We start from the raw sequence: 26,740 nt of genomic DNA, 5'->3' as shown, positions 1-26,740 counted from the left end.
GACACGAGTCTGTGATCGAGGTACCCATTAACGAATTAGGGCAGTATTTTGAAGGCGACGAGTCTAATGCGACCCTACCCATCACTACCAAGGGATTAACTATAAAGGGAATTCTTGATGGTGGTGCGGGAGTTAGCATCGTTACAAAAGATTGTTGGGAATCCATGGGAAAACCCCGCCTCAGTGTTACTAACATTGTGGTAAAGATGGCAAATGGTACCATAGCCAAACCTATGGGGATGCTCAAGGATCTTAAGATCAAAGTTCTAGGACACAAGGTACGACATACGTTCATTGTAATGGATTTCTCTAAACACCTTATGTCATATGAAATGATTTTAGGACGACCATTCATGAGGGAAGCACAAATGGTTCACGATTGGTCTAAAAATCATGTCTATTTGCAATTCCAAGACTCTGTCCTTAGAGTGGATTTGGTGACTGGTAAGGTACACCCCTTAGGGAGTAAAACCATTATTGATCATCGCTCTGACACCACGGTTTACTCGGCCCCACTACAATATTGTTACACTTGTAAGAAGGATACAGACATTGGCCAAGATTCTCCTTATATGGATGTGTTACCGGGTATGACGGAATCAGACAATGTGGATTGGGTCCACCTAGCATCAACCATAGATACCTGGGGAAATAGAGGAACCACTTGGGTCACACCTGAGGGGGATGAAATGCGTATACCCTTAAATATGCTACAAGCAATGCATATCGCTTCTAACAAGACTCATCCTAATGTAACGAAGAAAACATACAAGTGGGTCCCTAAAGCTTCTTTAGTGACCATAGCTAGTGCTAAAAAGCAGAAGCCTTGTAAGAAACGTACCACTCGCTCCAAGAAATGTAAAGAAACGCTGCGTTGGATTCCTAAACGACTATTGGAAGCCCAAGGCTACTATCAAGGAAATGATCAAATCTGGGTGCCAAAACGTAGATTGTGCTCTTACCTATCACCTGACCCAAGTGAGCCCAATCCCGTAGCTCCAAAACGAATCAATGATCGTGAAAAGAAAAAAATCACAGAATGCTACACACCCGCTCCCGAGCTAGTTTGGGTACCAAAGAAAGAACGATTTGTTCCACCTAGCTCAGGAAGGGGGGAGTCCCATGAAGATTCTAGCTCCTCATGTAATACATCCATAGAGGTAAAAGCTTCTACACAGCCTCCATCTATAGTAGTGGACCTCCATGAAGCTACAAAAGAATCCACACCTCCCAGTGTTCAAGAATCACCTAATGAACCACTTCAAGTTCAATCCTGGGAGAGTACCTTACCACCCTTGCAACTTGACGAGGCACCTAGGGTAATAGAAAACTACTGGCAAAAATCCTCACCTATTACCAACTGGAACAATTGGTTTCAAAGGGTGACAAGCTCATGTCAAACAGTATGATCTACCCAAGGAAGGGGGGAGTGTTTGCTGACAGTCATCATTCATTTGTTTCCCTCTCAACCTTTTTCCCTGACCTCTCAATTCCGATCTTAGGGAATGTACATATAAAGCTTTATACTCACAAAAAAAAAAAAACAAAAAAAAAAGGAGCAAGAGCAATTAGCAAACGAGTATGCACATTAAAGTCAAAACATTGACTCAGACCTACACATGTCACATTTGGTACAGTGAAACAGAAACCTATGCCATAAAACACCTTTGATCCTCATCACTTGAGTAATGGAGGGTAGGTAAGATTAGTACGATAGGAGTGTTTCTGTTTTAGAGTTGAGTGATTAGCAAAGATCTCTTTTCCCACTGATGTGCCTCCTGGAGGTATTCCTTTTGTTTCCTAGTGTGTACAGGAGCGTGTTGCTATTGATAGGATTTGGACCTTCATGGAACCTTTCTCTCGTTCACACTTCATATCAAGCGCGACCATCAACACAAACAGGTGTTTCTTGTCCATTAGCATTGCCCTTATCTTTTTTGCATCCATGTTTGTCTGCTTTGATTGTGATTGGTATCATAATATTCAGTGCATTGGCTTAGTATCAAACATTTAATTCAATGTAATGTTTTGTCATAATCACTTGTCTAGGTTTAAAAATCAAGCAGTCCGACTAAGCTAGTTTGACCAAGTTAGGTGTTAGAGATTTTCTCTTAATACCATGGGGAATGCCTTCCTAATAAACAATGGTTACTTAGGTTCTTAATCCGATTTAGGCAGCATTGTATGAAATGTACTAGGGCTTTCTAGTGGGCTTAACCCTATTGACCTTTAGCTTAAGTATTATAAAGGGAGTTTACTAATGTGATGAGCCTGGGGAGGGTAACAGTGTTATATGACCCCCCAAAGTTACAAAATTTAAATGCTGAAAATGAACAAGCAAAAAATCAAAGTGCCACAATGTAAAATTTTAAGCTGGAAGAGAAATCTCAGCTTGATTTGGTACTTCACTCACATGTATCGCCTATGGTACTAGAGCCCTAGAGGTTCCCAGTGTGGGCGCTTTTCCTTGAAAAGCAAAAAACCCAAGGCATACAAAATAAGCACACACATCATAATTGAATCAATGTGAAAAGACCTTGGGGGGTCAAAGAAAAAGTAATCAGTCAGGTGATGATTTCATGAGAAATTCCTTTTATGGTAGCTTAACTACAAGGTTTTCTAGATATAGCCTCTAGTCAGCCCTCGAACATCAATACTTGGCTCTCGCGATTAAACAACTTAATTGACCACAGAAAATTAAGAAGCTTACCCATGGTATTAATATTCGATCTCTAGTGCCTTTCGACCGTCAAATTAGCGACCCCAGACTTGTTTAATTTTTTGCCTTTACATCTGTTTATGCATTTGATTACATTGCAATTTAATGTTCATTGCTACCAAATTGTTTGAAATTCTTTTTCCAATCAATGTGTCTACCTAAAACTGCATATGCTTTTTAAGAGAATGCAATTACTGTGCCAATGTTGTTTGATTTTGCAGTGACTGAAGAAGGCTAAGGACATTCATCTCAAATGCTCTTCCACCTCGACTAACCAGCTTCAACTCAATAGCTTCCGAGGACGGAATCTACATCAGGAAGGGGGGCATGTTAACCCTCACGGCACACAGACACCCATCACCTACGATGGACGCGTATTATGTATTTGGTAGAGTCAGGTACCGGGCTTGTCGGTCCAATAGGGAAAGGTAGAGTGATCGCCGATGAGAAGCGCACTTTAACTTGGACATTCAAAGGATTAGTTGGTTAAGCATCGGCGCCCAAGTGTGAATGGGGTGAGCTCCTATAAAAGCCAACTAAACCTAATTTTTACTGATTCTCTCATTTGTGCAATTGAAGAGTGCTCTTGCTCCATCTCCATCTTCTTCTTCTTCTTCACCTCCTTGTGTGTGTGTGAGAGAGAGAGAGAGAGGGAGAGTGTGTGTGCGATCGAGCATTACGAAGGCACGACGGCGGCGAAGCGGTTGAGCGCGGCACGACTGCAGCTTCTTCTTCATCGCGGCGAGGAATCCACCACGAAGGCGAGTGTAGAGCGGTGAGTGACACACCCTTTGTTTTCTTGAGCTTGCTAGTTTAGGCTTGTTGTGTGCTTGGAGCCGTTTGTGGCTCGCATACGGTGTATTGGCAAGTCCCTTGCTTCGACAGTGCGGCAAGGAGCGCACAGGGCCAAGGACAATTATACATCCCATGTCCAGAATCTCCGAAATTCCAACATTGCAAGACTCTCCTAGGTCGTGGGTCTCGCTCTTTAGACTTCTTTGCTTGTCCCTTTGGACCTACGGCTTGTGCAAGGTGAATTGACAGGCTGCTTAAGGATTCATTTAACTTCTCAATCACTTCAACCGTTACCTCAGGAAGCTCCTTAGATGTTGATGCTTGTGACTTACCTTTGGGTCTAAGACCTTCTATTGGAACCTCCCCCCTTAAGCACTTGAGTTTCCTATATTTCTCAGCAGCCCTAGTTTCAGCTGCATCAAAGGTAGCAGGTGCACCCGCCTCAACTTTTACCTTAAGGTCAAGAAAGAGTCCGGCTATGAACCTCTCCTTCTTTAGAAATTCTGCACCATCACCAGGGTTAGCAACATTTCGTATCCATAGAGCCCAAAGACGTAGGAACTCTTGCTTGTACAAGTAGTAGTCATCTAAGTCTTTTTGCTTATGAGAAACAATGTCTTGCCATAGCTTTTGAGTGTTTTGGGGATCAAAGAAGTATCTCTTGAAATGATTGACAACTTCCATGTAATTTTCTTTAACTTCCTCAGGCAAAGAGTCAAACCAAGTGCTAGCATCTTTCCTAAGGACTACCTCAAACATTTCTACACGTTCTTGATCAGTTACTATCCTCTTGATACGACAAGACATCTTGAAATTTGCCAAAAATAATTCTGCATCCTCTCCAGGCTCTCCAAAGAAAAGAGGATATCCAGACATTTGGCGTTGGTTCTCCATTGAATTGATTTCAAAGTGACGCGTTTTGTTTTTTCTTTCTTTAAAAGATCTACACAATAATATTCTCTAAATTGCAATCTATTCTACAACAAAATAAAAATATTCACATCAAATGACCTATGATAATCAATGAGAGGTAGGATGACAGGGTTTGGTGACGCGAGAATTTCTCCTACTCTTTGGGCACCAAACATGAACACCATACGTTGTTGAAAATGGATTTTTCTACTAATTGCAATGTTTATTCTAATGCTTGGAGTGAAATGAAAGGGGAAAACCTCTATTCTTGGGCCATTATCCATTGTCTATGCATGACCTTATGCTTAAAACAAAACAAAAATATAGACGTCCAAACTAAGGTCGTACCTAATGAGAGGCAAAATAAAAGGATTTATTGATGCGTTTATCTCTGCCAACCTAAGAGGATCTAAAATTCTACGAATTACACGTTGAAATTGCAACTTAGTACTAACAATTATGTGTACCTTTTGCCTTGCAATGGGAATGAAGGGATCATACAAATTCTCGTGATTCATGCAAGCTACTTGATTATGCTAAAGGTTGAGCCTACACAAAATATACACAAGCCTTTCCTCAGTGGGGGCACCAAAATTGAGGCGGTCCGGGGCGGGCAACAAGAGAGGCGACCTCTAAATACCCCTCAAGGCTCCCGTGCTGCTCAATTGGGGCTGGGGCAACCACGAGCACAACACAACAACAAACCCACAGCCAAAACCAAACAAGATAGGGGCACCACCTAGTTATGGTATGCGAACTAGGACGCAAGAGAGATTTTGGCACAACCAAGAAGATGCACCACACAAAACACACAAACAACCTCACACCAAGACACACACAAACTGGACCAGAGAGAGCTAGAGCAAAGGGAAGAGAGAGAGAAAAGGATCTTGGGTAATACTGAGGCGGTCCGGGGCGGGCAACAAGAGAGGCGACCTCTAAACACCCCTCAAGGCTCCCGTGCTGCTCAATTGGGGCTGGGCAACCACAAGCACAACACAACAACAAACCCACAGCCAAACCCAAACAAGATAGGGGCACCACCTAGTTATGGTATGCGAACTAGGACGCAAGAGAGATTTTGGCACAACCAAGAAGATGCACCACACAACGCACACAAGCAACCTCACACCAAGACACACACAAACTGGACCAGAGAGAGCTAGAGCAAAGGGAAGAGAGAGAGAAAAGGATCTTGCGTAATACCTTATTTGTGACTTGCACATGGAGATGGTTCGTTATGATGCTATCGTAGAACTTGTACAAAAATCACTCAATGCTTAGTGATTGCTAATCATTGCCAAAACACACACACACTGTCTTAGGGTGTGGGAGACCTCTCACCACAATACCCTCTTACAATGGACACAAAACTGGCAATGAAAAACACACTAAAACACTTTCTAAAATCAAGATCAACCGATAAAACTCAAAATACACAAGTCACCTTAAATTCACCAAACCATATTGCACAAATGGAAGGACGAAGATTTAAACGTCGAATCACGCCTTTGATGCACCAAACCTCAATTTATTGATGATGAAGGAGCATGTACAATAGTGGTTTTGAGATTTGTGGAACTCACGCTCTCTCACTTGCAATGTGTAGCTTGAAGGCTTCTCTCACACCAAGAGTGAAGCTCACAAGTGGTTGCTACACCTAAGTCTCTCCTCACGCATAGAGTGTTGGGGTATTATGTGAGATGTTGGAGGTTGTTTTACAAGAAGGAGAGGGGCCTATTTATAGGTTGGAGACCCCTCATTAAGATTATTAGAAATCCTAATTTACAAGCTAACAAATCAAGATTATGATTTTTTTGAATATCAAAACATTGCGGGCCTTCTTTGTCTGCTTGAGTCATGGGTGTGGGCTCAAAAGAGAGCATTATTGATGGTAGATAAGGTGAAAGTAAGTAAGGAGAGAGAGAGAGAGAGAGAGAGAGAGAGAGAGAGAGAGTTACTATACACATGTCTTGAGGTGAGGTGTCTTTTATGGTTAGGTCAATGGCTATTTTGTGTTAGTATGTCAGTGGTTAGTGTTAGTAATCACTAGAAAGTTAATGTTACGTTTACAATGGGTAGAATGAGGTGGATGGTTGAAGTAAGATGGTTGAATGAAGTGAGAAAATCCTTGTGATGGTGAAGCTTGAAGAAGTTTTGGACTTACTTGTGTAGGTTCTCAAAATGACTATCGACCTTCTTCTTCGTCTTCCCTTCTTTACGCCACCGCCGCCAAGGTTGATTATCGCGATGAAAATGGTAATTCCGTTGATGATATCTCTTGATTTGCAGAGGTTAATCATGGTACACATGCTGAATTTATGTATATATATAAGGGGTAAGATGGAATTGTACTTTGGAAGTAATAGAGAGAGGCATAGAGATGGTGTATGTACATGGAGAGCTCATATGAGAGCTATGGGAGTAAGTGGGGAGGTTAATGGTGAAGAAGGTGAGAGAAACCATTGAAGGTGCAGGTTTGAGTGAGGGATTGAGAGAAATGTGTGTGTGTGTGTGTGTGTGTGTGTGTGTGTAGAAGTGTGGAAAGAGGTGAGAGAAGACTATGGGCTACTTGTGAAAAAAGTGGGCAGACTGGGGTCCACTCAAAAAATCATAGCTCACCGCTGATAGCTTCTAAAATCATGAAAATATTTGAGGTGATTATTCAAAGCGTGGGCTACATTTTCTCTTTTGACCACTGCTCCAAATTCGGAGTGGAGATAGGTGCCAAAATTCTCACCAAAAAGCCTGTTTTTATGCTTGCAAAAGTCTTTTAGTGGACCCCTCCTTTGTTGAATTTGTACAATGCATCCAAGAGTGAGCCCCTCCTTTGTCATATCATAATACAAAGCATCCAAGTTGCCCTTGACACATGCATGGAGGAGGATTATTGGTGAATAAAGAAATATATACGTGGTGGGACTAGTGTATGGACTATTCATGGACTTTAGCTCAATGAGCACATGGTGTTAGAATAATGAGTAAAAATAATAATAAAAATATGGAGGAGTTATGGATATGGAAAGATATTGGAATCATATGATATGGTCCCTCCTTGAATTATTTTGGGTGAAAGAGAAAAAGGTATGCAAGTAAATAATATAATAAAAGTAACCAATGAGTAGAAATCAATTTTTTGTTTTCACGAGGGTGAGGGTGAAAATGTGGGAGTGATTTGTAGAAAGAAAAAATATGAGGTTAGAGTATGTACATATTGGCAAAAAATATAATTATGGTGTAAGAGAATGAAAGAAGGTGTACATAGGTTTAATAAAACACACACCTAAGTAGAAATATTTAAATAAAATACCAAAATAATTATAAAAAATCCCTATATTTAAGCCATATATACAATGAAATATTTACACACAAAGAGGCCATAATATACTTTTTTTTTTTTTTTTTTGGCTCACCTAGCCCAGTGACTAGCTAGCTGAGGGTTTTTAAGAAAATATGGGAAAAGCCCCCTAACTCACACACGCCTATTTACAGTGAAATGGTAGGGATAGCCGTTGTGTTTGGGTGATTTTGGTAGGGTGAGGTAGCTTACTATGGCAATTATGGAGAGCCGAAAAACGGCTATCATTAGCCCCCCCCTTAGATAATGGTACATTCATGTACCATTTATCTGATCATACAACATGTATATTATGTAACGTCTGTCTTTGTCTGCTCTTATCTTTGAAGAACCTTTGTTGTATGATTAAAAAACCTTGTGTGATATGGAAGGTTCTCCGAGCCAATAGCAAGATGAAATGAAGTGACAGAGTAAACCTCCTCCATTGAGAAAGTTTCCGTAAGCACCCCCCAGGATCAAAGATCTTGAAATATCTTTCCCAAAGCGAGATGTATGTGTGGGCTCAAAAGAGAGCATTATTGATGGTAGATAAGGTGAAATTAAGTTTTAAGGAAGGGGAGAGAGAGAGAGAGAGAGAGAGAGAGAGAGAGAGAGAGAGAGTTACTATACATGTCTTGAGGTGAGGTGTCTTTTATGGTTAGGTCAATGCTATTTTGTGTTAGTATGTTAGTCGTTAGTAATCACTAGAAAGTTAATGTTACATTTACAATGGGTAGAGTGAGTTGATTTGATGAAGGAAAAGGGGTGAATTAAAAGAGAATCATTAAGATGGTGAAGCTTTGAAGAAGCTTGAACTCACCCTTGTGTAGATTGTGAAAAAAATGACCGCTGGTCTTCTTCTTCTTCTTCGCTTCTTTACGCCCACGGTTGACCACCACGATGAAAAGAGGATTTGTTGATGAAAAATCCTCAATTTGCAGAAGTTATCATGGTTAAGATGCTGAATTTTAGATATTTTAGGAGAGGTAAATGAAATTGTAACATAGAAGCAATAGAGAGGGTGTATGTATGTAGAGGTTCATAAAAGAACTATAGGGATGAGAGAGAAGGGTAATGGTGAAGAGGGTGGGAGAAGCCATGGAAATTACAGGTTTGAGTGAGGGAAGGAGAGGGAGGGATGTGTAAGAGTGAGTAGGTGTGTGGAAGGGTGAGAGAAGACTAAGGGCTACTTGTGAGAAAAGTGGGCAGACTGGGGTCCACTCAAAAAATCATAGCTCACCGCTGGTAGCACCAAAAATCATGAAAAACTTTGAGGTGATTATTCAGAGCGTGGGCTACATTTTCTCTTTTGACCACCGCTCCAAATTCGGAGTGGAGATAGGTGCCAAAATTCTCACCAAAAAGCCTGTTGTTTATGCCTGCAAAAGTCTTTTAGTGGCCCCCTCCTTTGTTGAATTTGTACAATGCATCCAAGAGTGAGCCCCTCCTTTGTCATATTATAATACAAAGCATTCAAGTTGCCCTTGACCCATGCATGGAGGAGGATTATTGGTGAAATAAGAAATATATACATGGTGGGACTAGTGTATGGACTATTCATGGACTTTAGCTCAATGAGCACATGGTGTTAGAATAATGAGTAAAAATAATAATAAAAAATATGGAGGAGTTATGGATATGGAAAGATATTGGAATCATATGATATGGTCCCTCCTTGAATTATTTTGGGTGAAAGAGGAAAAGGTATGCAAGTAAATAATATAATAAACGTAACTAATGAGTAGAAATCAATTTTTTGTTTTCACGAGGGTGAGGGTGAAAATGTGGGAGTGATTTGTATAAAGGAAAAAAATGAGGTTAGAATATGTACATATTGGCAAAAAATATACTTATGGTGTAAGAGGATGAAAGAAGGTGTACATAGGTTTAATAAAACACACACCTAAGTAGAAATATTTAAATAAAATACCAAAATAATTATAAAAAATCCCTATATTTAGGCCATATATACAATGAAATATTTACACACAAAGAGGCCATAATATACTTTTATTTTTTATTTATTTTTTTTTTTTTTGGCTCACCTAGCCCAGTGACTAGCTAGCTGAGGGTTTTTAAGAAGATATGGGAAAAGCCCCCTAACTCACACACGCCTATGTACAGTGAAATGGTAGGGATAGCCATAGCATTTGGGTGAATTTGGTAGGGTGGAGTAATCTAGTATGGCAATTATGGAGAGCCGAAAAACGGCTATCATTGGCTACGTCACCACTTTTGGACAGAACATGTGGAAGATATCCAAGGGTTCTATGACAGTAGCACATGGAGTAAAGTCTGGAGGACTTTACATGATTTATGTATCAAATGTCTCTAAAAATGTAATCAATGTAACCGAGTAGCCGAACGTTTCTTTGTGGCATAGCCGATTAGGACATATGTCCAAGAAGGGAATGGAAATCTTGTCTCGTTCTAGTTATTTGCCTGGATTTTCATTTAATGATTTTGAATTCTGTGAACATTGTCTATATGGTAAGCAAACACAGCAGCCACATAAGCATAGAAGCAGTAGAAGAGATACACAGTTGGCACTTGTTCATAGTGATTTGTGTGGACCTATGCCTAACCTATCTCTAGGGGGAGCTTCTTACTTTATGACATTTATAGATGATTACTCGAGGAAAGTATGGGTTTACTTTCTCAAGCACAAGGATGAAGCGTTTAGTGTTTTCAAAACGTTTGTGACACTTGTGGAGAATCAGAGTGGCAAGAAGCTTAAATGCTTACGCACTGACAATGGTGGAGAGTATGTTTCAAAGGCCTTTCAGGACTTTTGTGAGTCAAAAGGCATAAAAAGTGAACTTACTGCTCCTTACAATCCTCCTCAAAATGGTGTTGCTGAGAGGATGGATAGGACCATACAAGAGAAGGTCAGAAGTATGTTGTCTAATGCACAGCTGCCAAATGGGTTTTGGGCTGAAGCTATATCAACAGCTGTTCATCTTGTAAATAGATCTCCTAGCAAGGTTTTGCAGAAGGATTCAGTGCCAGAGATGGTATGGTCAGGAAAAATGCCCTCATACAAGCATCTCAGAGTCTTTGGCTGTGAGGCATATACTCACGTTCCAAAGGAATTTAGGAACAAACTTGAGACAAAGAGTAGAAAGTGCATCTTTCTAGGCTATGGTAATTCTGGTGAGATGGGGTATAGACTTTGGGATCCCGAATCCAGAAAAGTTGTCCGCAGCAATGATGTTCACTTTAATGAATCCAAATATCATTCTAAACTAGAGAGGGTTGAGGAGATTAGAAGAGTTGTCTTCCAAGAAGATGGACCTGCACGTGCAAGACAAAATGTCAGGGCTCAAGAGGAGCAAGGACAGGATAGATTGGAACCACAGGTTGTGGCTGATCCTGAGCCACCTATTGTGCATAGATCTGGACGTGTCACGCGACCTCCTGATAGGTTTGTTCCATCTATGAACTATGTCATGTTAACTGATTGCAATGAGCCTTCATGTTACAAGGAAGCAGTGCAAATTAAGGACTCCGAGAATTGGCAATTGGCCATGCAGTCAGAAAGGCTCTACCCTGTAAATGGGTTTACAGGTATAAGATCACCGCTCATGATAGTCAGCCAAAGTACAAAGCAAGGCTTGTTGCCAAGGGCTTTAAGCAAGAACAAGGCATTGACTTTGATGAAGACTTCTCTCCGGTGGTCAAGATGACTGCATTGAGATGCTTTCTTACATTGGTTGCCATATTAGATTTGGTGTTGCACCAAATGGATGTCAAGACAGCGTTCTTGCAGGGTGATTTAGATGTGGAAATTTACATGCAGCAGCGAGAAGGGTTTGTTGAGAAAGGCAAGGAAGATTGGGTATGCCAGTTGTTAAAGAGTCTTTATGGCTTAAAACAATCACCGAGGGCATGGTACCATAAATTCCACAAGTTTATGCTTTCTCAAGGCTACAAACGTAGTGAGTTCGATCACTGTCTATATACAAAGAAGGCTAAGGATGGCAGTTGGCTGATCCTTATTTTGTATGTAGATGACATGTTGATTGCTGGCAAGCACTTGGAAGAAATTTCAGCTTTGAAGTCAAAGATGGAAAAATCGTTTGACATGAAAGACATGGGTGAGGCAATTCATATACTTGGTATGCGCATTGAGAGAGACAGATCAAAGAAGTTGATTTGGTTATCTCAAACAGAGTATATTGACAAGGTTTTGCAACGTTTCAATATGGAGAAGGGAAAGGCATTGAGTGTTCCATTGCCACCATATATGAAACTTAGCAAACAAGATTGTCCTGTGTCTGAGGAAGAACAGGCTGAAATGGATAAGATTCCATATGCGTCTGCAGTGGTTAGTTTGATGTATGCAATGATTGCTACTTGCCCAAACATTGCATTTGCAATGGGAGTAGTAAGTCGATACATGTCAAACCCAGGTAAGAAACATTGGGAGGCAGTGAAAGGAATATTGAGATACCTGAAAGCTACAAAGAGTATGCGTATATGCTATGGGAGTCAGGAGCTAAGTGTAAAGGGTTTTACAGACTCAGATTATGCAGGTGACTTAGACAACCGAAGGTCTACGTCAGGGTATGTCTTTACATTGGCTGGTGGAGCAGTATCATGGCGTTCTAGATTACAAGATTGTGTTACTCAGTCTACTATAGAGGCTGAATATGTTGCAGCATCAGAGGCATGCAAAGAATCAATTTGGCTTAATCGACTAGTAACAGATTTGGGATGCCTGTGTTATATTGTGATAGTCAAAGTGTTATACAATTGGCTCGCAATCCAGTTTATCACTCAAAGACAAAGCATGTGGATGTGAAGTATCATTTCATCAGGGAAATGCTCGAGGATAAGCAACTTCAGCTTGTCAAAGTTCACACCACAAAAAATCCTGCTGATCTACTTACAAAAGGACTTCCCTCAGAGAGCTTTGCGCATTTTTGCAAGCAGTTAGGTGTAGGGTAGTACATCACTTCTCTACATCTCTTGTATATTAGCTTGTATAGTAGCTTCTCTCACACTTAAAGTACCACATTGGACTTTAAGTGGGAGGTTGTTGGGGTATAAAGCCCAATGTGGTCGCCCAGGTAAGTGGGCGGGCCGCCAGGTATGTACACATATTCTTTTGTAAAAACCTAATAAGAACTCACTATGCTCTACACATTACAGTAGAGCGAGTTCACCATATCGACGTGCTCTTCTTCTCGCACTCTCTCTCGCATCGCACTTCCGCTCGTACTCCTTCATAGAGAAGATAAATCATATTCATGATTCCTTTTCTTAGCGGGTAGAGGATCCCTATGTTACCCTACGACATCATTCCACAATGGATGACTAGTCCATTTGGCGCTTGAGAGCCTTAGGCTGCCACAAGCATGTCTGCACATTAGTCCTATCAGTCTTCCATAATAGAGTGACAAGCTCTACTTGGTGTTTGGGAGACGTCGTCTCCACAAACTTGATCTAAGCATGCATACTACTTGATTTTTGTGCACAATAAAGAAAAAGAAAGTCTTATAAGACAAAAAATTTGTTCATTTTTAACATTTTGTACATTTGCTTACTCATTGGGAAGCATTGTAAGCATTGACAAGGTTTAGGTTATCCTTTAATTGTATGCCTTGCATCCATCTAGCATCTTCAAAAGGATAATTCTTAAACTTAATAAGATATCGTCGGATCGTCTTACCTCCTCTTAGCACCTTGTCTTCATGTCGGAGAATGGACTCGGGCTGCAGCACCTCCTCTTGGTCCTCGATCTCCGGTGGGTCTTCAATAGTTGGTTCTTGAGGTGGCTCTCCCTTGTAAGGCTTTAATAGGCTCACATGGAAAGCATTGTGTATGAGCCAATGATTAGGCAACTTCAGTTGATAGGCCATCTCATTGATTGGCCTAAGAATCTGAAAGGGACCATACTACCTTTTTTCTAGTTTAGCATAGTACTTTTGGTGGCCCGTAGGATTCTTGCCCGTCGTGTGCATTAATCGAGCCTTGGGAAACTTTAACAACACCCAATCGTTTTCTTTAAAGGCTTGGGCTCTTCTGTGGTTGTCAGCAGCAGCCTTTTGCCTTTGTTGTGAGATAGAGATAGCATCCTTAATCTTTTGGAAAGATTCTTGTAGGTCTCGGCTATACTCATCTGCAGCAAAGATCTTCCCATGTACCTTAAGTAGCAAGGGACTTTTTGATCTTCCCTCAATTACCTCGACAGGTGCTTTTCCCGTGGAAGTATGTACATTGTTATTGTAAGCATACTCCATTAAGGGTAAGTACTTCTCCCATTGGGATCTTTGATATACTTCCGTTACATAGGCTTTTGGTAGATGGAGAAAGGTTAGGTTAGCTATTTCACTTTGGCCATCCGTTTGTGAATGATAGGCCGAAGAGAAGTTTAGCCTTGTCCCTAAATTCTCAAAGAGACTCTTCCAAAAATTACTGGTCATTCTAGGATCTCTATCCGACACTATGGACATTTGCAAGCCATGGTACTTGAAAATTTGTGAAATGAAGAGGGTTGCCATTTGATGGGCTTTGATAGTCTTTTTGACAGGTAAAAAAAATGAGCTTGTTTACTGAACCTGTCTACTATCGTCCATATTCCCGTATTCCCATGGATAGACTTAAGCAATCCAAAGATAAATCCCATGGATATGCTCTCCCATGGTGAATTAGGGATCGGCAAGGGTTGAAGCAATCCAAGTTGGTTCCCTCTATCAAATTTTGTCTTTTGGCATACAACACATTTAGAAACATACTCTTGTATGTTCACTTTCATGGTAGGCCAATAGAACTATGTTTCAATTCCCTTTAAGGTAGACTGAATCCCTCTAGGCCCCGCATAAGGTAAAACAGCTCCAAGGCAATCACCACAAGCATCACATTGGACCTCAAATGGTTTTGAGAGATCCGGTAGTGTAAGCACAGGTTGAGAGATAAGCTTTTCGAAAGCATTGTTCTCCTTAGCAGACCATGTATACCTAACGATTTTCTTTGTTAGGTCATGTAATGGTCCCACAATTTGTGAGAAATTTTCTATGAAGCGTCTATAGTATGCACACATACCTATAAAGCTTCTTAGTTCATGAAGATTCCTTGGTTTAGGCCATCCTTTTATTACCTCTAACTTAGATGGATCGATTTGGATGCCATCTTGAGAGATAATATGACCTAAATACTGAATCTCTTCTAAGAAAAATTCACTTTTCTTTTGATTAACATAAAGTTTATTCTGTCTTAAAACTTGAAATATTACCTGGAGGTGTTGCTTGTGTTCCTCCAATGAATTAGAGTAGATGATAATATCATCAAAGAACACTCCAGTGAAGGTTCGATGAGGTTTGAACAGCTTCTCCATCAAGCGGTTGAATGTGGCTGGTGCATTGGTCAAGCCAAAAGGCATGACAATGTATTCGTAAAGACCAAATGTGGTGCAAAATGCGGTCTTTACAATGTCTTGATCAACTATCCTTATTTGATGATACCCAACTTTTAGGTCAATCCTACTGAAGTAGGTCGATCCTTGTAGCTTATCAAATAGGTCTTCTACCCGTAGAATGGGAAACCTATTCTTGATAGTGATCCTATTTAGTACTCTATAGTCGACACACATACGATATGTACCGTCTTTCTTTTGCACTAATAACACAGGTGAGCAAAATGGAGATGAGCTTGGCCTAACCATACCCTTCTCAACTAACTCATGCACTTGCCGCATAATCTCCTCTTGTTGAGCTTGAGAAACTCTATAAGGAGGTTTGTTAGGCGGTGAACTTCCTGGAAGAAGTTCGATTGCATGGTCATCATTACCTCGTTTAGGAGGTAGCTCACAAGCGATATCGTCAATAAAAACATCTTGAAACCCCTTGAGAAAATTGGATAACTCTAATTCCTTTTGGTTGCTTTTATTTTCTTTTGCTAAAGCATTAGGTTCATTTTGAGAGTCTTTAACAAAAATCATGTACACGGAAATAGAGCTCTTTATTGACTTGTTGAAAGCTGGTGTATGTACAATGGGGATAGTGTTACCCTTTTCCTTAGCATCTATATACATGTCTTTTTCCCTGAACTTAAAGGAGATTCTCCTTTCAGGAAATTTAACATCGGCAGCCAGGCGGTCAAACCATGGTGCCCCTAGGATTACATCCTCATGCTTGAGAGGAGAGATAAAGAAGTCCTATTTGTCCACATAGCCTTGGACATGAAGCCTCAATTTCCCAATTAAGGGAGTGAGTGAAGCTTCTTGCCCCTTGAAGGCACTGTCTGCGGGTAGGACATCTCCCATCTTGTAGGATTGTATGCCTAGCTTGGTGGCTAACTCCATAGATATAAAATTGTGACTAGAACCAGGGTCAAAGAGAATAAAAGAATCATGTTCTCTTACCTTTCCCCAAGCATGGCATAGAGGAGATCCTTTGTGGTGAGTTTGTTGAGTCTCCACCTCTTGGATTTCAACCAAGGAAGCTCTAGGAGGATTTTGGCAGTTGTTCTTTTGGGGACAAGCGCGGTACACATGCCCTTGTTCGCCGCACTTGAAACACCGGTTATCCTTACGATAACGCTCAAGATCTTTAGGAGAGGGTTTATTATTACCTTTGTAAACTCCCTTCTCTTTAGCTTTGTTGGAGTTGCCCATAGGAGACTTTTGGACATTGTCCTTCCCCTTAGGCTAATTGAAACCCTTGTTTTCCGGGGGCTTATTATTTCGTTTAGCCCCAGTTTGAAAATTGATTCAAGAGGCCACCATAGTATGGTGTATTACCGCCAATATGGTACGTGGCCTTCTGGAGTTGACATACTGCGCCATTTCTTCGGTTAAGCCCGCACAAAATTGTTGCTTTTGCTCTCCAGAATCCAACTTTTTGAAGACAGTGGCTTTGAGTTGTAGGTCCCAAAACTTGGCTACATATTTGTGGATGGATTCATTGGGGGAGAGCTTTAAGCTTCGCCATTCGGTGAGTACTTTGTCTTTTGCATCGGTGGCCAAAAACTGCTTCATAATGGAAGCTCTTAAATCTTTCCATGTTCGTGGAGCTGCACCGTTGGCTCGTAGGCTAGACCACCATTGTCTGGCGGACTTCTGAAAGTGCATAGCTACATGGCGTAGCTTAGAGGACTCCGTGAAGCCCTCATCTCCAAGCGCCACATCGAATTGTTGGATAAAGGCCAAGACTTTGTCCGTAGCACCAAAGGTGCCATCATAAGTAAGGAAAGAGATGCTCTTCCCTCCCTCTTTGAATTTCTTCAGCTTGGACGACCTCTTCCATGCGGCATAGGATTTCCTATTGCCTCTTCTTTTTGATGGTTCAAAGGTTGCACCATCACTTTCTTCAGAAGGTGAAGAATTTGAAGAAGGTGTAGAAGAGGGTGACCTCTTTCTCGCCTTTTTCTTGTCTTGATATTTGTTGTCTTCACCATCACTTTCATAAGAGGAAGAGGATGAAGAAGATGGTGTCCTCTTTCTCGCCTTTTTCTTCTCTTTCTTTTTATCATCCCTCTTTGAATTGTGCTGAGGAGAAGAATACGATGGTCTTCTCCGCTTTGGTGGTGATGGAGAGCATTTAGCCCGCCATCTTTGTGGAGCCATCTCCGCCGAGGTGGCGGGAGACTCGCTTCTTTCTCGTTCCTTCGGTGGAGGCTCTTGAGTTCTCCTTTGGGAAGGAGATGCATCATCAAGAAGTAAATTCTTGAGCCCTTCATATGGATTCTCTTCTTCTTCCCGAATTGGACAGAGACCTCTTTTGGTAGTCTCACAAGGAGGCTTCCTAGGTGTTCTCTCGTCATGGTGATGAGCTTGGAGAATCCCGTGAGCACGGAGCTGTCGTTGCACTTCACTTTGGAGAGATGGATTGCCCATGGCTTGTTGAAGCCTAGAAACAAGATAGTTAACAAGCATTGAAGCATCATTAGTAGCTTGCTCATGAGCAAAATCAAAGTTATCAACATTAATTTCACTCTCTTTACTATTGTCAGCCATTCTAACAACTTTTTAGGTGTATTTTGGCACTTCAAGCCCTAGTTGCTACTCCTCTTTACCCCTTTAGAAAAAGCACTCAAGCTATTGTACCCGCGGCTCGAATACCATTAATTGCAAGGAATAGAAGAGAGGGTCTTTCGACACCAAAACAACACCGGCTCCTATCAAGCTTCTAATAGCTCAATAGTGGTTAATAAGCCGTAGGCAATCCCCATAGGACTTCACTATTAAGACCATAGCTCTGGACGGTGATGCCCCGTTAACTGCACAAAGGCAGAAGCACTGCAAGGCTGAAAAATCCCTATTCTACTTACTCACAGGCAATTAATAATACCAACCATTTGTAGCTAGCTTGAGGACCTCCCTTCTTGAGCAAGAAAAGAGAAACCTTGTGCTCTGATACCAATGTAACATTTAATGGCCTAATAACTTGTGTGTAGCGGAAATGAGCATGAACATAGTGGGCATTTCATTAGAATAGATTCCTAATGAGAATTACAAGAGTGCTTGGGTGGAGAGAGCAACAAAAAGCATAACACCTAGTTAGATAGCATCGACAATACTTTCAAAAGAGAGAGAAATTAAGCTAATGACAACAGTTGAGGACTGGATTTACATGGAGCCGGTCCCCCCTCCAAAAGGCTTTGTATTATGGTTTCTCCCATCAAGAGAGACATTGTACAATACAATTCTTTGTGTTCCTTCAAGACAAGCTTCATGCAATAAGCAAAACACTTAGCAAACACAACTTGAATTATCCCCGTTCTCAGACCCAAGACCTCACACACCTTCGAAGATGGTGAGAGCTAGCAGGGTATGAGTGTAGATTGAGAGGAAGAAGGAGTATCTTACGAGAAAGATGTACATCTCCTCACATAATCAGTCATATTAGCATATCTTAGCTTAGTAATTATCTTGGTAGAGGAGATGAGCATGCATTGAAGCTATTGCATCCACATGCCAAGAGTGTGTTGATGTAGGCTTCTATCTCACAAGCTTGGAGTAGGTGATGAGCTCTCTATTAAAGCTTGGGAAGAGATAGTCTTCTCTTTCTTCACACATGAGATTGTGTGAGTGTGTGTGTGATAATGCCTTGCAAAAATCAGCCCCCTCTCTCTCTTGGGCGATCCCTCTTGCTATTTTCTCTTGCTGAGCCTTCATTGGCTCTCCCCAAGTCAAGCCAATGGCTATTAAGTAACATAAGTGATAGCCTTCTGACATGTGTCCCCCTTTCCCCTTTTGTGAGAGCTTTAGGTAATTAAATAATTAAACTAAACTCTCATTGGACCCCTTTGCCTCCTGGCCAATAGGAATCAGGCAAGCCATTGGGCTCTTGAATGCTCATTGGACCCCTTGTGAGACTGCCCAATAGTCTTCTAGGAGACTTAGTTCTCATTGGTTTCTTTTATTAACTTTTTTTAAATTAATTAAACTAGATTTACTCTAGCTTAATTCTCATTGGTCCACTTCAAGGTTCATCCAATCGAAACTGGGAACACCTTGTGGGCATCTGGCCTAGGGCGCTGACATGTGTCCCTCATTCCCTTTGTGTAAAGGGAGCGTGTGTGTGTGTGTTTGTGGATTTCTCTCTCATCCCCTAGAAGAAGGGCTTGCCCCCTCCCATGTAGGGATATGTGTTGACTTTGGAGAGCACACAAAGAATCCAATTCCCCCTAAGTTTTAACCCTTTGGACACAACCTTTGCATTTTGGAACCTTAGCATTTTGGAAGTCTTAATGGGCTGAACCTTAGGGTCTTTTTAGCCCATTGTTGCACATGGCTCTTTTGCAGATGGTCCCCCCTTTGGATCCCTATTTTCCCTTCTTTGGATCCCTACTGTGGCCGGTCTGCTAGCTTAACCAATATTGTAGCCTTTTCTCCTCTAGCACTTCCCCACATTAAATGATCAGTTTAATATGAGAAAATCATTTAGGAGAATTAGATATTGATTATTATGACAATTTAGTCATGTGTCATGAGTGCTAAATTTATTTTTTACTAAACTAGAACTTAAAAATGCAATTAATAAACATTTAGAAGTACTACAAAATAAAGTATCCATCAAAAATTAAAAATCTTCATCAAAAAACTCAAAAGGCTAAAAAATGGAATAATGGATAGCTAAGGGTAGAGGGGGTGGTTTGTACCCCCTCCCACTCTACAACATCGGATTTACATGTATTCATTTGAAATCACCGGACGCGGTAATAGACGCGATAATGGGCGCGGGAATAGACGCGATAATTACTGGCGTCTAAAACAAGCAAGAAAGCAGAGTATGCCGCGTTTTTGCTGTATACTCTACTCTCCTTCCTCCACCATCGCTCCCTCTCGAAGCTTCCCCGGCCACCCCTCTCCCTCCCCTCTCTCTCCTTCTCTAAGCTTCCCCCCTCCCTACACCTTCTCTCTCTACTCCATCTCCAACACAACATCAACACATACACACATGCACGTTCGGATCAAGGAGGAGTTCGTCGAAGGGGGTTTACCACCATCATATTTGGAAGCTCAACCTTGCCGACAACCGCGCTACAAGGAAAGATAAACACAAAACAACGCTCCTCCCCCCTATTTCCTCATTGTTTTCTACACACACACACACACATGCATGCATAAACCCTAGAAAAATAAAACAAAATAGAGAATTCATGACATACCTTGTTCATTTGGAAATGGTTGCTTTGCTCGGCTTGTTTGGATAGAATGTTAGATAGAAATGTTTTTGTTAGAAATAGAGAGAGAGAGAGAGAGAGAGAGAGAGAGAGAGAGAGAGAGAGAGAGAGAGAGAGAGAGAGAGAGAGAGAGAGAGAGATAGATAGATAGATAGATAGATTTTATTATCGTCCTCGGAGGTCAAATATGACCTATGGGACCAAAGTTACATGTGATGTAGTATGTGTATGGCTGATGAGTGACTCTCGATGCTCCAAAATTTTAGTGATGAGAGTCGCAATGGAGAGCCCACACTTTGGCTGGGAGAGGAAAGTGTGTAGGTCTAAGTTATGGCTGAAAATGTGAGAGAAGCAAGTTCGGATGTGATCAAAAGCTGAGCACTCTAGTAGTGTGTGGTACTCAGACTCTCGAACTTGCAGTGAGCATAATGTGCACAATCGATTTGACTCTTCTCCATTGCCCCAACGCCCTATCTCGCATCGAAGGAAATGGGAGCTAAGCCGAATTGCTGCGATAGTGCGTATCGCGGACAAGGGAATATGCTCAAGCATGTAAGTGTGAGTACGGTTTCCTCTCTCAGCGAAGAATATGGTTTTGTAGTTGGGGGCAATATAGGTGGTGTAATGTATGAAGCGTGACCCACTGGATTTCTCCCAAGCCGTAATACATTGGCGTTGTAGAAAAGCTTCATTCACTTGAGAGTCAATTGAAGCATCATGTAGCAAGTGTAATGCATCCCATCTCCCAAACCACTTCTTTATGTCTTGCATCAATCCCGTGCTCAAGATCTTGCTTTTATGCGTCTTTTGAACTTTTTTGCTTGCTTTCCATGCAATTGTAGGAAGTCGATGTGAGGGGTTTTGACGCATCTTTATCATGTACTCCACAACCCTTTTCATGCCCATAACCTCAATTGGAAGAGATCCCGACTCAAGAAGTAGGAGCATATATGGTGTTTGTGTCTTAACTTGGAGAAAGTTTGTAAGAAAACGCTTTTGGACATTCTCAAACTCTTTCCAAGTAGACTTTGAGATGCTCCCACCCCACACTTCAACTCCATAAAGAAGAACCGGTGTCACTAATGCATCAAAAAGATACTTCTTGAGAACCCAACACTTGATGTTTTCCGCATTACACATGTTCTCAAATTCATAATATGCTCTCTTTCCCGCTTCCAAACGACGCATAGCACATTCATGCCACTTGTGATTGGATGGAACCTCAAGGCCAAGGTACTTAAAGCTCTCAACAACTTCAAGTGTCTCGTTGTTGTACACAATGCATGGCTTCTCCTTATGGTTGGTTTTCACAAGCATAACCTTTGTTTTGGATTCATTTACAATCAGCCCACTATGCAAGCAAAAGTTCTCAAGGACAACCATAAGCTTTTGTGCATCTTCTAAAGTGTGTGCTAGAAGCACTACATCATCCGCATACAACAAAAGCATGATTACCGCATTGCAAATAGTGACCTCTTCAATGCCTTCTTCTTGCATAAAGTCAAGTACCATTTGTTCCAATTGATCGATGCATAGACCAAAGAGAGTTGGTGACAATGGACATCCTTGTTTAACCCCAATAGTGCTTACAAAAATTTCTGAAATTTCTCTTCCCATGCGCAATTGACAAATCACCTTCTCATAGATTCGAGAAACCGCAAGCATAAACTCACTTGGCACTTGGAGTTCTTCCATCCTTCTCCACAAATTGTTACGTGGAATCATATCAAAGGCTTTCTTAAAGTCCACAAAACAACAATACAATCGTTTGCCTTTCAATCGACTTTCCTCCATGAGAACACGAAGAGTGACAAGATGATCAATGGTGCTATGGCATCGACGAAAACCCGCTTGTCCCTTTGCACGCTTGTCATTCTCTTCAGCCCAATAACTCAATTTCATCTCCATTATGCACCCAAATAACTTTGCCATAAGAGACCCAATCATTATAGTCCGGTAGTTGTTTACATTCTTTACATCCCCTCCTTTATGCAAAGGCTTAACCCAATTAGTACTCCAATCATAAGGCATACCATGTTGAAGTGCAAGGTTGAACATATCACACATCCAGTCATGGGTAAAATCTCCCGTCCATTTGATCATCTCCGGCTTGATACCTTGAAGATCTCCCGCTTTGCGAGTGGCCAACTTTTCAAGCCCACCGCATACATCCTCAATAGTAAAAAAAGACGGCATACATGGGAGTGAACCATAAAATGGCATTTTTTCAGTATTTTCTTGCTCATATAATTGCCTACAATGTGTGTACATATCCACTAGACTCAAGTTACCAAAATTCTCAACCCGCTTGCCTCTCAAGTTTCTCCAAAATCTTCCACATGCATGTGCCTTTTCTTGGACTTGAAATTCTTGTTGCTGTACTTCCCATCTTCTTCTCTTCTTTTGAATCAATGCCTTGTATGTATGCAAATGACTTTGATAGTTGTCTTTGTCCATAGTTGCATCAAGCTTTATCAAGGACTTTCGAGCATCTTGACATTCTTTATCAAACCACCTTTTGCGTGATCTATCTTTGTTGATACCATGGAGATGCTTTATGGCAAAGCATTCTTCCGCACAAGAACAAATAGCTTTCTTGAAAGCTTCCCATTTAGTTTCCAATGGTGCATCACATTGAAGCTTTGTCATCCATAATTTTTGCTCAACCATTTCAATGTACATTGGTGCCCGTTTGAAATCCATACATAGTGATAACTTCTCTTTCCTTTGGCTGAGATTATCATGCTTAGTTGCTTCTCCACATGAAAGGTCAATACATAAGGTGCGATGGTCGGATTCCGGGTCCATTGACCAAACATAAAACTCTTTATGCGATACATGATGGCTTCAGAGAGTAGCATATAGTCAATCACACTATCCCCATTATGTCTTCTACATGTAAATCCATTGGTTCCACTCCACAAAGATACACCATTGACAATGAGCATACCCGTGCTATTACACATGTGTAAGAGTAACTTTCCATAGTGATCCGGCTCTTTCTCATCCATTGAAGTACGATCATACAAGTGAACTTCCTCCAACTCCCTTGAAATGTATGGCATATCAAATTGTTGAGTATCATGTTGCAATGTTTTTGTGCGAGCATTCATATCCCCAAATACAATAACATCACCTTCACCTTTGAAATAAGCAATGTCCTCTTCCAAATCAGAAAATGGTTGATCTCTATCCATGCAAGCATAAAAGGGAGAACCATGATGAGGAATGTAGCAACCGGCTACAAAAATGGGTGCTCTTTTTGGTGTCATAATTTTCAGCCATACATAACGTTTGTACTTGTCATCTTTCACAATTGATACAAAATCTTCCAATCCTTTCTTAACCATACATGCTAACCCTCCTTGTCCTCTTCGTTGCTTGAGATTCTTTGACCACATCAATGAATGTACATTGTAATCCTCCAAGCCATTAATCCTTTGTGTATCATGCTCCCAAGTTTCAACAAGAAGTACAATATCGGCTTTGCTTGTTAGTTCATCAATGCCAACCCCCGCATTCCATGGGTATCCATTACAATTCCAAAAGCATATTTTCAATTGTAACTCGGTCTCATAGGTCACGCATCCCTATTTGCTTGAGAGACTTGCCTCCTCCTTGGGCACATTTTCTTCATGAGAGATTTCCTTGTTTTTATTATTCTTTTCCTCATATGCCTTGCGACGCATATTTTGTTGCTTAATAGTGCGATCTTCACATACAAAACATTTTGTATTCTTCAAATAGATCCAACTATTATCAAGGATAATCTTTCGCTTGGTCTCATCCGGCATGGTGCATACAATTGGCCGTTCTCCCGAGCGAGGAGCTCCTTGCTTCCCCACTCTATGTGCTCCATAGACCATAACTCCGGACATGCCAAAGTGGGTTTTGAAGAAATCTTCAATAACAATGGCAAGAGAAGGAGGTGTCTCTAACTTCTCTTCGGGAATTCCACGAATAACAATGTTCTTGGAACGTCTCTCCCGTTCCTTCAACTCCTCCACATCTACATTCTCAACATTCTTTGTTTGAACCATAGCTTGCATGAGTGAGGAATTAGAAACCACATTGCTACCACATACATCAGCCCAAGACTTGTTTGTGCATACATTTTTCATGTCGCATACATCCCGGCTCATAGTGTCAAATTTCTCCTCTTTCAATACATGGTCATGCTCTACTTTGCTCATCCGCTCCTTCAAAGCATTCAAGTCCACAAGAGAGCGTTTACATTCCTTGACTTCCTCTTCAAGTTGCATCAAACGTGTTGTTTGCATCTCAAGTATCCTCTTGAGATTCTCATTCTCAACCACAAGTACCCTTAGTGTGCCATTCTCCATTGCAAGTGCTCGTAAGTCTTCGCCTTGTTTGTTTACGGTCTCTTGCAATGATACCAAGTACGCCATGATCATGGTTTCTGATGTCATTGGTTGGGTGGTTGTGTTGCTATCTCCACACTTAGGAGATTTTGGATCATTTTCTACAATGGTTGTGGACCTTGTTGAAGAAGAAGAACCCTTGCGAGTGCCGGAAGACATTGCATGTAAAATAGGAGATGAGAATCAATTTTGTTGAACCTGTTCACTTCGGAAATGCTGCTACAGAAACGCCTTCCATAACTCTGAAAATTTCTGTCTTTACATCAATGCGTAGAGGACTTCGTGCTCTTCGATTGAGGCTATAGATCACCCAAATCGGAGTTCGGATGAAGAAGTTATGATCAAAAGAGTGGACTGCTGTCTACTAGGTCAAAAAACGACTGCAGAGAGAGAGAGAGAGAGAGAGAGAGAGAGAGAGAGAGAGAGAGAGAGAGAGAGAGAGAGAGAGAGGAAAGAGGGAGAGAGGGAGATAGATAGAGAGGGAGATAAATAGGAAAAAGAGAGAGATAGATAGATAGAGAGGGAGAGAAATAGAGAAAGATAGAGAGATAGAGAGGGAGAGAAATAGAGAAAGAGAGAGATAGAGGGAAGGGAGAGAAATAGAGAGAGAGAGAGAGAGAGAGAGAGAGAGAGAGAGAGAGAGGGAGGGAGATAGGGAGATAGAGAGGAAAGAGGGAGAGAGAGAAATAGAGAGAAAGAGAAAGAGAGAAGAAGAGGGGAAAGAGGGAGAGAGAAAGAGGGGAAAGAGGGGGAGAGAGAGAAAGAGAGATAGGGATAGATAGAAAAGAGAGAATAGATGGGAAAGAGGGAGGGAGAGAGAGAGAAATAGAAAGAGAGGAAAGAGGGAAAGAAATAGAGAAAGAGACAGATATATAGAGAGGAAGAGAAATAGAAAGAGAAAGAGAGATACGAATAGAGAGAGAGAGAGAGAGAGAGAGAGAGAGAAAGAGAGAGATTGTCTAATAGAACGAGAGAGAGAGAGAGGGGGGGGAGAGAGGGAGAGAGAAAGAGGGGAAAGAGGGAGAGGGAGAGAGAGAGAGAGAAATAGAGAGAGAGAGAGAGAGAGAGAGAGAGAGAGAGAGAGAGAGTAGAGACAGAGAGGGAGAAAAATAAAAATAGAGAGAAAGGGGGGAAAAGAGAAAGAGAATGAAAGAGAGAGAAATAGAGAAAGAGACAGGGAGATAGAAAGAGAAAGAGAGAGGGAAAGAGAGGAATGGAGAGAGAGAGAGAGAGAGAGAGAGAGAGAGAGAGGGGGGGGAGAGAGAATAGAGAGAGGGAGAGAAATAGAAAGAGGAAGAGAGGGAGAAGGAAAGAGAGAGTAGATAGATAGAGAGAGAGAGAGAGAGAGAGAGAGAGAGAGAGAGAGAAAGAGAGATAGGGATAGAGAAGAGAGGAGAGAGGGAGAGAGAAAGAGCGGAAAGAGGGAGTGAGAGGAGAGAGAGGGAGATATAGAGAGATAGGGAAAGAGGGATGGAGAGGGAAAGAGAGGGAGAGAGAGAAATAGAGATATCCGTCTCGACAGAAACAGATAGGTAGAGAGAGGTAAAGAAATAGGTAGATAAAGAGCAATGGTTGTAGGCGGAGCAAACATTTTGTGGTGTGCGTAGTGCAGGTATGCTTCTGCTGCTATAGAGTGCTATGAAAAATACCTTCTTTATGTGACGTCGACATACCCTTGGAAATTACTTTCTACTCTCTTCTCCTTAACTTCTCTATCTTTCTCTCTGTCTCTCTTCCTATCTCTTTCTCCCCACCAAAAAGGCATTAGGTTGGACAGATTTTTACCATATCGTACCTCAGAATGGAGGCAAAGTAATACCTCAAACTAGGAGCTTCTGTGAAGAGATGCGGTGCAAGAAGCACAATAAAGAAACTCTTCTTCCTAGCACTCTACAAAAGCAAGAGCACTTTCGCACTGCGCACAACACAAAACGATGGCTACATTTACAACCATGACTCTTTATC

This window comes from Adiantum capillus-veneris, chromosome 5 (genome assembly GCF_014529385.1).
Source record: "Adiantum capillus-veneris isolate H3 chromosome 5, ASM1452938v2, whole genome shotgun sequence".
Lineage (NCBI taxonomy): Eukaryota > Viridiplantae > Streptophyta > Polypodiopsida > Polypodiales > Pteridaceae > Adiantum > Adiantum capillus-veneris.
Note: the sequence above shows the minus strand (reverse complement) of the source record.